The 11,446-nt window shown below is 38.3% G+C and overlaps 1 non-coding gene across 1 annotated transcript; it reads left to right on the forward strand.

The window, feature by feature from the left end:
• Positions 1-1,162: 1,162 nt before the first annotated feature.
• Positions 1,163-1,270, forward strand: LOC148567115 (small nucleolar RNA R71). Its single transcript, XR_015881794.1, has one exon. It is a non-coding gene; the product is annotated as a small nucleolar RNA R71 (small nucleolar RNA).
• Positions 1,271-11,446: the final 10,176 nt, after the last annotated feature.

Below are 11,446 nucleotides of genomic sequence, written 5' to 3' on the forward strand. Positions count from 1 at the left end.
CCTTAAAGATCATGGTGCCTATGGTGCAGGGTATTATGAACTTTCCAGGATCCTGTGTCTTCTGAGGCAATGTCAGTTGATCCAGATCACTTAGTTCATTGATGAATAAGGGAGGTTCAACTTCCCAAGTATCAATGCCAAATAATTTGGCATTCAGCTTCATGATTGCACCAAGAAACTTGGCAGTTTGCTCTTCAGTAATATCCTCATTCTCTTCAGAAGAGGAATACTCATCAGAGCTCATGAAGGGCATAAGGAGGTTCAATGGAATCTCTATGGTCTCTAGATGAGCCTCAGAGTCCTTTAGTTCCTCAGAGGGAAGCTCCTTGTTGGTCACTGGACGTCCCAGGAGGTCTTCCTCCTTGGGATTTACGTCCTCCTCTCCCTCATTGGGTTCGGCCATTTTGCTTATGTCAATGGCCTTGCACTCTCCTTTTGAGTTCTCTTCTGTATTGCTTGGGAGAGTACTGGGAGGGATTTCAGTGATCCTTTTACTCAGCTGGCCCACTTGTGCTTCCAAATTTCTAATAGAAGACCTTGTTTCCTTCATGAAACTCATAGTGGCCTTAGATAGATCAGAGACTAAATTTGCTAAATTAGAAGCATTTTGTTCAGAGTTCTCTGTCTGTTGCTGAGTGGATGATGGAAAAGGTTTATTATTGTTAAACCTGTTTCTTCCACCATTGTTAAAGCCTTGTTGAGGCTTTTGATCCTTCCATGAGAAATTTGGATGATTTCTCCATGATGAGTTATAGGTGTTTCCATAAGGTTCACCTAAGTAATTCACCTCTGCTATTGCAGGGTTCTCAGGATCATAAGCTTCTTCTTCATAAGAAGCCTCTTGAGTACTGTTGGATGCAGCTTGCATTCCATGCAGACTCTGAGAGATCATATTGACTTGCTGAGTCAATATTTTATTCTGAGCCAATATGACATTCAGAGTATCAACTTCAAGAACTCCCTTCTTCATAGGCGTCCCATTACTCATAGGATTCCTTTCAGAAGTGTACATGAACTGGTTATTAGCAACCATGTCAATGAGTTCTTGAGCTTCTACAGGTGTTTTCTTTAGGTGAATGGATCCACCTGCAGAAGTGTCCAGTGACATCTTTGATAGCTCAGATAAACCATCATAGAATATATCCAGGATGGTCCATTCTGAAAGCATGTCAGAAGGACACTTTTTGGTCAACTGTTTGTATCTTTCCCAAGCTTCATAGAGGGATTCACCTTCTTTCTGTCTGAAGGTTTGAACATCAGCTCTAAGCTTACTCAGCTTTTGAGGAGGAAAGTACTTGGCTAAGAAAGCCGTGACCAGCTTATCCCAAGAGTTCAGGCTGTCTTTGGGTTGAGAATCCAACCATAATCTAGCTCTGTCTCTTACAGCAAAAGGGAAAAGCATGAGCCTGTAGACTTCAGGATCTATTCCATTAGTCTTAACAGTATCACATATCTGCAAGAATTCAGTTAAGAACTGAAAAGGATCTTCAGATGGAAGTCCATGAAACTTGCAGTTCTGCTGCATCAGAGAAACTAATTGAGGTTTCAGCTCAAAGTTGTTTGCTCCAATGGCAGGAATGGAGATGCTTCTTCCATGTAAATTGGAATTAGGTGTAGTAAAGTCACCAAGCATCTTCCTTACATTATTATTATTTTCGGCTGCCATCTCCTCTTCCTGTTCGAAAATTTCTGAAAGGTTTTCTCTAGATTGTTGTAATTTAGCTTCTCTTAATTTTCTTTTCAGAGTCCTTTCAGGTTCTGGATCTGCTTCAACAAGAATATTCTTATCATTGCTCCTGCTCATATGACAAAGAAGAAGGCACAGAAAAGTAATAATAATAATAATGGAGATCCTTTATACCACAGTATAGGGATCCCTGTGTGAGTGGAAGAAGAGGGGGAGACAAAGAATGTAATATAATGGAAGAAACAGAACTGTGAGGATGGAAGAGATGTGAGATGAGATGTTAGGATATGAATGAATAAATAGAATGAGATGGGAGAGGGAGAATTTTCGAAAATATTTTCGAAAAAGAGTTAGTGATTTTCGAAAATGGTTTTTGAAAAATGTTAGTATTTTTCGAAAATTTTTAAAATAAAAAATAAAAATAAAAATAATTAGTTAATTAAAAAGAAATTTTTGAAAAAGAGGGAAGATATTTTCGAAAATTAGAGAGAGAGAGAGAGTTAGTTAGGTAGTTTTGAAAAAGTTAAGAAACAAACAAAAAGTTAGTTAGTTAGTTGAAACAAATTTTGAAAAGGTAAGAAGTTAGGAAGTTAGAAAAGATATTTTGAAAAGATATTTTTGAAAAAGATAAGATAAGAAGATATTTTTGAAAAGATATGATTGAAATTAGTTTTTGAAAAAGATTGGATTTTTAAAATCTCAATTAATGACTTGATTCACAAGAAATCACAAGATATGATTCTAGAACTTAAAGTTTGAATCTTTCTTAACAAGTAAGTAACAAACTTGAAATTTTTGAATCAAAACATTAATTGATTATGTTATTTTCGAAAATTTGGTAAAAAAATAAGAAAAAGATTTTTGAAAAATATTTTTGGAATTTTCGAAAATAACTAAGAATTTTGAAAAAGATTTGATTTTTGAAAAAGATTTTGAAAAAGATAAGATTTTCAAATTTGAAAATTTGATTTGACTCATAAGAAACAACTTGATTTTAAAAATTTTTGAAAAAGTCAATTCAAATTTTCGAATTTGATGAGAGAAAAAGGGAAAGATATTTTTTTGATTTTTTGAATTTTTATGATGCAAGAGAAAAACACTAAAATGATGCAATGCATGAAATTTTTAGATCAAAACATGTGATGCATGCAAGAATGCTATGAATGTCAAGATGAACACCAAGAACACTTTGAATGTCAAGATGAACATCATAGACACAATTTTGAAAAATTTTTAATGCAAAGAAAACATGCAAGACACCAAACTTAGAATTCTTTAGACACTAAGAATTCAAGAATGCATATGATAAACATGAAAAGACACAAAACAAAAAATCATCAAGATCAAACAAGAAGACTTACCAAGAACAACTTGAAGATCATGAAGAACACTATGAATGCATGATATTTTCGAAAAATGCAAGATGCATATGCAAGTGACACCAAACTTATGATATGACTCAAGACTCAAACAAGAAATAGAGAAATATTTTTGATTTTTTATGATTTTCTAATTTTTTTGGATTTTTTTTTTCGAAAATTATATGAAAAAGAAAAATAAAGATTCCAAAATTTTTAATATGAATTCCAGGAATCTTGCATTCTTAGTCTAAAGCTTCAGTCCAGGAATTAGACATGGCTCACTAGCCAGCCAAGCTTTCAATGAAAGCTCCGGTCCAAAATACTAGACATGGCCAATGGCCAGCCAAGCTTCAGCATGTAACATCAGAGTATATTGCTCTTGATAACAAATTGCTGCTCATTACTTATCAAATATGTAACTTGCCTCTGATGGTTTGGAAGCCCCAGTCCAAATAAATTTAGACATGGCTTTACAGCCAGCCAGGCTTCACATGCTTCATGAAACACTAGAATTCATTCTTAAAAATTCTGAAGAAAAATAATTTTTTTTTGAAAACATTTTTTTTTCGAAAACAAAGGAGAAAATTTTGAAATATTTTTGAAAAATTTTTTGAAAAGAAAACAAAAAGAAAATTACCTAATCTGAGCAACAAGATGAACCGTTAGTTGTCCATACACGAACAATCCCCGGCAACGGCGCCAAAAACTTGGTGTTGTTGCCGGGATTGGGATCTCAGACGATTCTTGGTGCCAAATAGGAACAATTAAGTCCCCGGCAACGGCGCCAAAAACTTGGTGCACGAAATTGTGATGTCCAGGCTCGAACAATCCCTGGCAACATGAGCAACTTGGTACGCGTAATCGTGATTACACTTTAATTATGTAAAATTCATGGCTCTTTCTTTCCCTGGCAATGGTGCCAAGAACATGGTGCCAATACCATGGTTCACAACTTCGATACAACTAACCAGCAAGTGCACTGGGTCGTCCAAGTAATACCTTACGTGAGTAAGGGTCGAATCCCACGGAGATTGTTGGTATGAAGCAAGCTATGGTCACCTTGTAAATCTCAGTCAGGCAGATATAAAGTGGTAATGGTGTTTTTGAATATGATATAATAAAATAGGGATAGAGATACTTATGTAATTCATTGGTAGGAATTTCAGATAAGCGAATGGAGGTGCTTTCGTTCCTCTGGACCTCTGCTTTCCTGCTATCTTCATCCAATCAGCCTTACTCCTTTCCATGGCTGGCTTTATGCAAGGGCATCACCGTTGTCAGTGGCTACATCCCCTCCTCTCAGTGAATAATATGCTCACGCACCCTGTCACGTCACGGCTATTCATCTGTCGGTTCTCGATCATGCTGGAATAGGATTCACCTTCCTTTTGCGTCTGTCACTAACGCCCAGCACTCGCGAGTTTGAAGCTCGTCACAGTCATTCAATCATTGAATCCTACTCGGAATACCACAGACAAGGTTTAGACTTTCCGGATTCTCTTGAATGCCGCCATCATTCTAGCTTGCGCCACGAAGATTCTGGTTAGGAGATCTAAGAGATATTCACTCTAGCTTATTTCATGTAGAACGGAAGTGTTTGTCAGGCACGTGTTCATAGGGAAGAATGGTGATGAGCGTCACACATAATCATCACCTTCATCACGTTCTTGGGTGCGAATAGATATCTTAGAAGCGAAATAAGATGAATTGAATAGAAAACAGTAGTACTTGCATTAATCTTTGAGGAACAGCAGAGCTCCACACCTTAATCTATGGAGCGTAGAAATTCTACCGTTTAAAGTACATAAGTGAAGGTCCAGGCATGGCCGAGATGGCCAGCCCCCTATTGTGATCTAAGATAGCATACAACTGATCAAAGATGCCTAATACAATAGTAAAAGGTCCTATTTATAATAAACTAGCTACTAGGGTTTACATGAGTAAGTAATTGATGTATAAATCCACTTCCTGGGCCCACTTGGTGTGTGTTTGGGCTGAGCCTGAGTGTTGCACGTGTAGAGGTCCTTCTTGGAGTTGAACGCCAGCTTTTGTGCCAGTTTGGGCTTTCAACTCTGGTTTTGGCTCCTTTTCTGGCGCTGGACGCCAGATTTGGGCAGAGAGCTGGCGTTGAACGCCAGTTTACGTCATCTATTCTTAGCCAAAGTATAAACTATTATATATTGCTGGAAAGCCCTGGATGTCTACTTTCCAACGCAATTAGAAGCGCGCCATTTCGAGTTCTGTAGCTCCAGAAAATCCACTTTGAGTGCAGGGAGGTCAGAATCCAACAGCATCAGCAGTCCTTTTTCAACCTCTGAATCTGATTTCTGCTCAAGTCCCTCAATTTCAGCCAGAAAATACCTGAAATCACATAAAAACACACAAACTCATAGTAAAGTCCAGAAATGTGAATTTAACATAAAAACTAATAAAAACATCCCTAAAAGTAACTAGATCCTACTAAAAACATACTAAAAACAATGCCAAAAAGCGTATAAATTATCCGCTCATCAGGGAGGAAGTGGAAGTTCATGTGATTATACCTCAAGAAATCTACAAGGCTGACAAATCCTCCACTTTGGCAAGGTTAGCCTTTCCTCACCTCATTTGTCACCTCTGCAATTCGGCTGGAATTGACATAGAGGGAGACATCCTCATTGATGAGGATAAGCCCATCACTAAGAAAAGGACGGAGCAAACAAGAGATCATGGACCTCAACAAGAGCCTGAGGAAATTCCTCACGATGAAATCCCTGAGATGCCTCAAGGGATGCACTTCCCTCCACAGAACTATTGGGAGCAAATCAACACCTCCCTAGGAGAATTAAGTTCCAACATGGGACAACTAAGGATGGAACACAAAGAGCACTCCATCATTCTCCATGAGATTAGAGAAGATCAAAAAGCTATGAGGGAGGAGCAACAAAGACAAGGAAGAGACATAGAGGAGCTCAAGAGCACCATTGGTTCTTCAAGAAGAGGAAGACGTCACCCTCACTAAGGTAGACCCGTTCCTTAATCTCCTTGTTCTTATTTTTCTATTTTTTGTTTACTATGCTTCATGTTTAATTATGTTTGTGTCTTTACTATATGATCATTAGTGTTTAAGTGTCCATGTCTTAAAGATATGAATGTCTTATGAATCCATCACATCTCTTAAATGAAAAATGCTTTAAAAATAAAAGAACAAGAAGTACATGGTTTCGAATTCATCCTTGAAATTAGTTTAATTATTTTGATGTGCTGACAATACTTTTGGTTTTCTGAATGAATGCTTGAACAGTGCATATGTCTTTTGAAATTGTTGTTTATGAATGTTAAAATTGTTGGCTCTTGAAAGAATGATGAAAAAGGAGAAATGTTATTTGATAATCTGAAAAATTATAAAATTGATTCTTGAAGCAAGAAAAGCAGTGAATACAAAAGCTTGCAAAAAAAAGAAAAAGAAAAATGGCAAAAAAAAAAAAAGAAAGAGAAAGAAAAAGCAAGAAGAAAAAGCCAAAAGCTCTTTAAACCAAAAGGCAAGAGCAAAAAGCCAATAGCTCTTAAAACCAAAAGGCAAGGGTAATAAAAAGGATCCAAGGCTTTTAGCATCAGTGGATAGGAGGGCCTAAAGGAATAAAATCCTGGCCTAAGCGGCTAAACCAAGCTGTCCCTAACCATGTGCTTGTGGCATGAAGGTGTCAAGTGAAAACTTGAGACTGAGCGGTTAAAGTCGAGGTCCAAAGCAAAAAGAAGAGTGTGCTTAAGAACCCTGGACACCTCTAATTAGGGACTCTAGCAAAGCTGAGTCACAATCTGAAAAGGTTCACCCAGTTATGTGTCTGTGGCATTTATGTATCCGGTGGTAATACTGGAAAACAAAGTGCTTAGGGCCACGGCCAAGACTCATAAAGTAGCTGTGTTCAAGAATCAACATACTGAACTAGGAAAATCAATAACACTATCTGAATTCTGAGTTCCTATAGATGCCAATCATTCTGAACTTCAAAGGATAAGGTGAGATGCCAAAACTGTTCAGAGGCAAAAAGCTACTAGTCCCACTCATCTAATTGGAGCTAAGTTTCATTGATATTTGGAATTTATAGTATATTCTCTTCTTTTTATCCTATTTAATTTTCAGTTGCTTGGAGACAAGCAACAATTTAAGTTTGGTGTTGTGATGAGCGGATAATTTATACGCTTTTTGGTATTGTTTTTACATAGTTTTTAGTATGATTTAGTTAGTTTTTAGTATATTTTTATTAGTTTTTAAATAAAAATCACATTTCTGGACTTTACTATGAGTTTGTGTTTTTCTGTGATTTCAGGTAATTTCTGGCTGAAATTGAGGGACCTGAGCAAAAATCTGATTCAGAGGCTGAGAAAGGACTGCTGATGCTGTTGGATTCTGACCTCCCTGCACTCGAAGTGGATTTTCTGGAGCTACAGGAGTCCAAATGGCGCGCTCTTAATTTCTTTCAAAAGTAGACATCCAGGGAATTCCAGCAATATATAATAGTTCATGCTTTGCCCAAGTTTAGATGACACAAACTGGCATTCAACGCTAGATTTCTGCCGTATTCTGGAGTTAAACGGCAGAAACAGGTTACAAAGCAGAGTTAAACGCCAAAAACAGGTTACAAACTGGCGTTTAACTCCAGAAAGAGTCTCTACACATGAAATCTCAATGCTCAGCCCAGGCACACACCAAGTGGGCCCGGAAGTGGATTTCTACATCATTTACTTATCTCTGTAAACCCTAGTAACTACTTTAGTATAAATAGAACTTTTTACTATTGTTTTTAGACATCGGGGGGGGGGGATCTTTTGATCATGTTTTGAGGATTGAACCCTCTTTGGGAGGCTGGCCATTCGGCCATGCTTAGACCATTTTCACTTATGTATTTTCAACGGTAGAGTTTCTACACACCATAGATTAAGGTGTGGAGCTCTGCTGTTCCTCATGAATTAATGCAAAGTACTATTGTTTTTCTATTCAATTCAAGCCTATTTCTTGTCTAAGATATTCATTCGCACACAAGAACATGATGAATGTGATGATTATGTGACGCTCATCATCATTCTCACTTATGAACGCGTGCATGACAAACACTTCCGTTCTACATGCAAACAAGCTTGAATGCATATCTCTTAGCCTCCTGATCTACGATCAGAGTCTTCGTGGTATAGGCTAGAATTATTGGCAGCCATTCTTGAGATCCGAAAAGTCTAAACCTTGTCTGTGGTATTCCGAGTAAGATCTGGGAAGGGATGGCTGTGATGAGCTTCAAACTCGCGAGTGCTGGGCGTAGTGACAGACGCAAAAGGATTACTGGATCCTATTCCAGCAGGATCGAAAACCAACAGATGATTAGCCGTGCGGTGACAACGCAATTGGATCATTTTCACTGAGAGGACGGGATGTAGCCATTGACAACGGTGATGCCCAACATAAAGCTTGCCATGGTAAGGAGTATGAAGGATTGAATGAAAGCAGTAGGAAAGCAGAGGTTCAGAAGGAATAAAAGCATCTCCATACGCTTATCTGAAATTTTCACTAATGAATTACATAAGTATCTCTATCCTATTTTATATTTTAATTATATTTTAATTATCAATTCACCATAACCATTTGAATCCGCCTGACTGAGATTTGCAAGATGACCATAGCTTGCTTCAAGCCAACAATCTCCGTGGGATCGACCCTTACTCACGTAAGGTTTATTACTTGGACGACCCAGTGCACTTGCTGGTTAGTTGTATCGAAATTGTGAAAAAGAACTAAAATTATGAACGTGCGTATTAAGGTTTTAGCGCCCTTACCAAGGAATGAACAATCACGATTTCGTGCACCACACACCCAAATAATGTCATATAAATGCATAGTGCACAAAAATCGTGACGGTTCCATTCCTTGGTAATGGCGTGGTGCACGAAATTGTGATGTCACATTCATAATTTGTCACAACTTCGATACAACTAACCAGCAAGTGCACTGGGTCGTCCAAGTAATACCTTACGTGAGTAAGGGTCGAACCCCACGGAGATTGTTGGTATGAAGCAAGCTATGGTCACCTTGTAAATCTCAGTCAGGTAGATATAAAGTGATAATGGTGTTTTCGAATATTATATAATAAAATAGGGATAGAGATACTTATGTAAATCATTGGTAGGAATTTCAGATAAGCGAATGGAGATGCTTTTCGTTCCTCTGAACCTCTGCTTTCCTGCTATCTTCATCCAATCAGTCTCACTCCTTTCCATGGCTGGCTTTATGTGATACATCACCACTGTTAATGGCTACTTTCGGTCATCTCTCGGGAAAATGATCCAATGCCCTGTCACGACATGGCTAATCGTCTGGAGGCATCACCCTTGCCAATGGCTTCATCTTATCCTCTCAGTGAATAATATGCTCACGCACCCTGTCACGGCACGGCTATTCATCTGTCGGTTCTCGATCATGCTGGAATAGGATTTACTATCCTTTTGCGTCTGTCACTAACGCCCTGCAATCGCGAGTTAGGAGCTCGTCACAGTCATTCAATCATTGAATCCTACTCGGAATACCACAGACAAGGTTTAGACTTTCCGGATTCTCTTGAATGCCGCCATCATTCTAGCTTACGCCACGAAGATTCCGGTTAAGAGATCTAAGAGATATTCATTCTAGCTTATTTCATGTAGAACGGAAGTGTTTGTCATGCACGTATTCATAGGGGAGATGGTGATGAGCGTCACACATAATCATCACCTTCATCATGTTCTTGGGTGCAAATGGACATCTTAGAAGCGAAATAAGATGAATTGAATAGAAAACAGTAGTACTTGCATTAATCTTTGAGGAACAGCAGAGCTCCACACCTTAATCTATGGAGTGTAGAAACTCTACCGTTAAAAATACATAAGTGAAGGTCCAGGCATGGCCGAAATGGCCAGCCCCCTAAAACGTGATCAAAGGATCATAAGGTAATCCAAAGATGTCAAATACAATAGTAAGAGGTCCTATTTATAATAAACTAGCTACTATGGTTTACATGAGTAAGTAATTGATGCATAAATCCACTTCCGGGGCCCACTTGGTGTGTGTTTGGGCTGAGCCTTAACTTTCCACGTGCAGAGGCCATTTGTGGAGCTGAACGCCAGTTTTTGTGCCAGTTTGGGCGTTCAACTCTGGTTTTGGATCCTTTTCTGGCGCTGGACGCCAGATTTGGGCAGAGAGCTGGCGTTGAACGCCAGGTTGCGTCGTCTATTCTTCGCCAAAGTATGGACTATTATATATTGCTGGAAAGCCCTGGATGTCTACTTTCCAACGCAATTGGAAGCGCGCCATTTCGAGTTCTGTAGCTCCATAAAATCCACTTTGAGTGCAGGGAGGTCAGAATCCAACAGCATCAGCAGTCCTTCTTCAACCTCTGAATCTGATTTTTCCTCAAGTCCCTCAATTTCAGCCAAAAAATACCTGAAATCACAGAAAAACACACAAACTCATAGTAAAGTCCAGAAATGTGAATTTAACATAAAATCTATTAAAAACATCCCTAAAAGTAACTAGATCCTACTAAAAATGTACTAAAAACAATGTCAAAAAGCGTATAAATTATCCGCTCATCACAACACCAAACTTAAATTGTTGCTTGTCCCCAAGCAACTGAAAATCAAAATAGGATAAAAAGGATAGAATATACTATAAATTCCAAACTATCAATGAAACATAGCTCCAATCAAATAAGCGGGACTTATAGCTTTTTGCCTCTTGAATAGTTTTGGCATCTCACTTTATCCATTGAGGTTCAGAATGATTGGCATCTATAGGAACTCAGAGTTCAGATAGTGTTATTGATTCTCCTAGTTCAGTATGATGATTCTTGAACACAGCTATTTTATGAGTCTTGGCCGTGGCCCTAAGCACTTTGTTTTCCAGTATTACCACCGGATACATAAATGCCACAGACACATAATTGGGTGAACCTTTTCAGATTGTGACTCAGCTTTGCTAAAGTCCCCAATTAGAGGTATCCAGGGTTCTTAAGCACACTCTTTTTTTTTTTTTTTTTTTTTTGCTTTGGACCTTGACTTTAACCGCTCAGTCTCAAGTTTTCACTTGACACCTACATGCCACAAGCACATGGTTAGGGACAGCTTGGTTTAGCCGCTTAGACCAGGATTTTATTCCTTTAGGCCCTCCTATCCATTGATGCTCAAAGCCTTGGGATCCTTTTTATTTGCCCTTGCCTTTTGGGTTTAAGGGTTATTGGCTTTTTGCTCTTGCCTCTTGGTTTTAAGAGCTTTTGGCTTTTTCTGCTTGCTTTTCTTTCTATTATTTTTTTCGCCTATTTTTTTTTCTGCAAGTTCTGTTCTTTGCTGCTTTTTCTTGCTTCAAGAATCATTTTTATGATTTTTCAGATTATCAAAT

This window comes from Arachis ipaensis, chromosome B4 (assembly GCF_059453495.1).
Source record: "Arachis ipaensis isolate K30076 ecotype BB chromosome B4, ASM5945349v1, whole genome shotgun sequence".
NCBI lineage: Eukaryota > Viridiplantae > Streptophyta > Magnoliopsida > Fabales > Fabaceae > Arachis > Arachis ipaensis.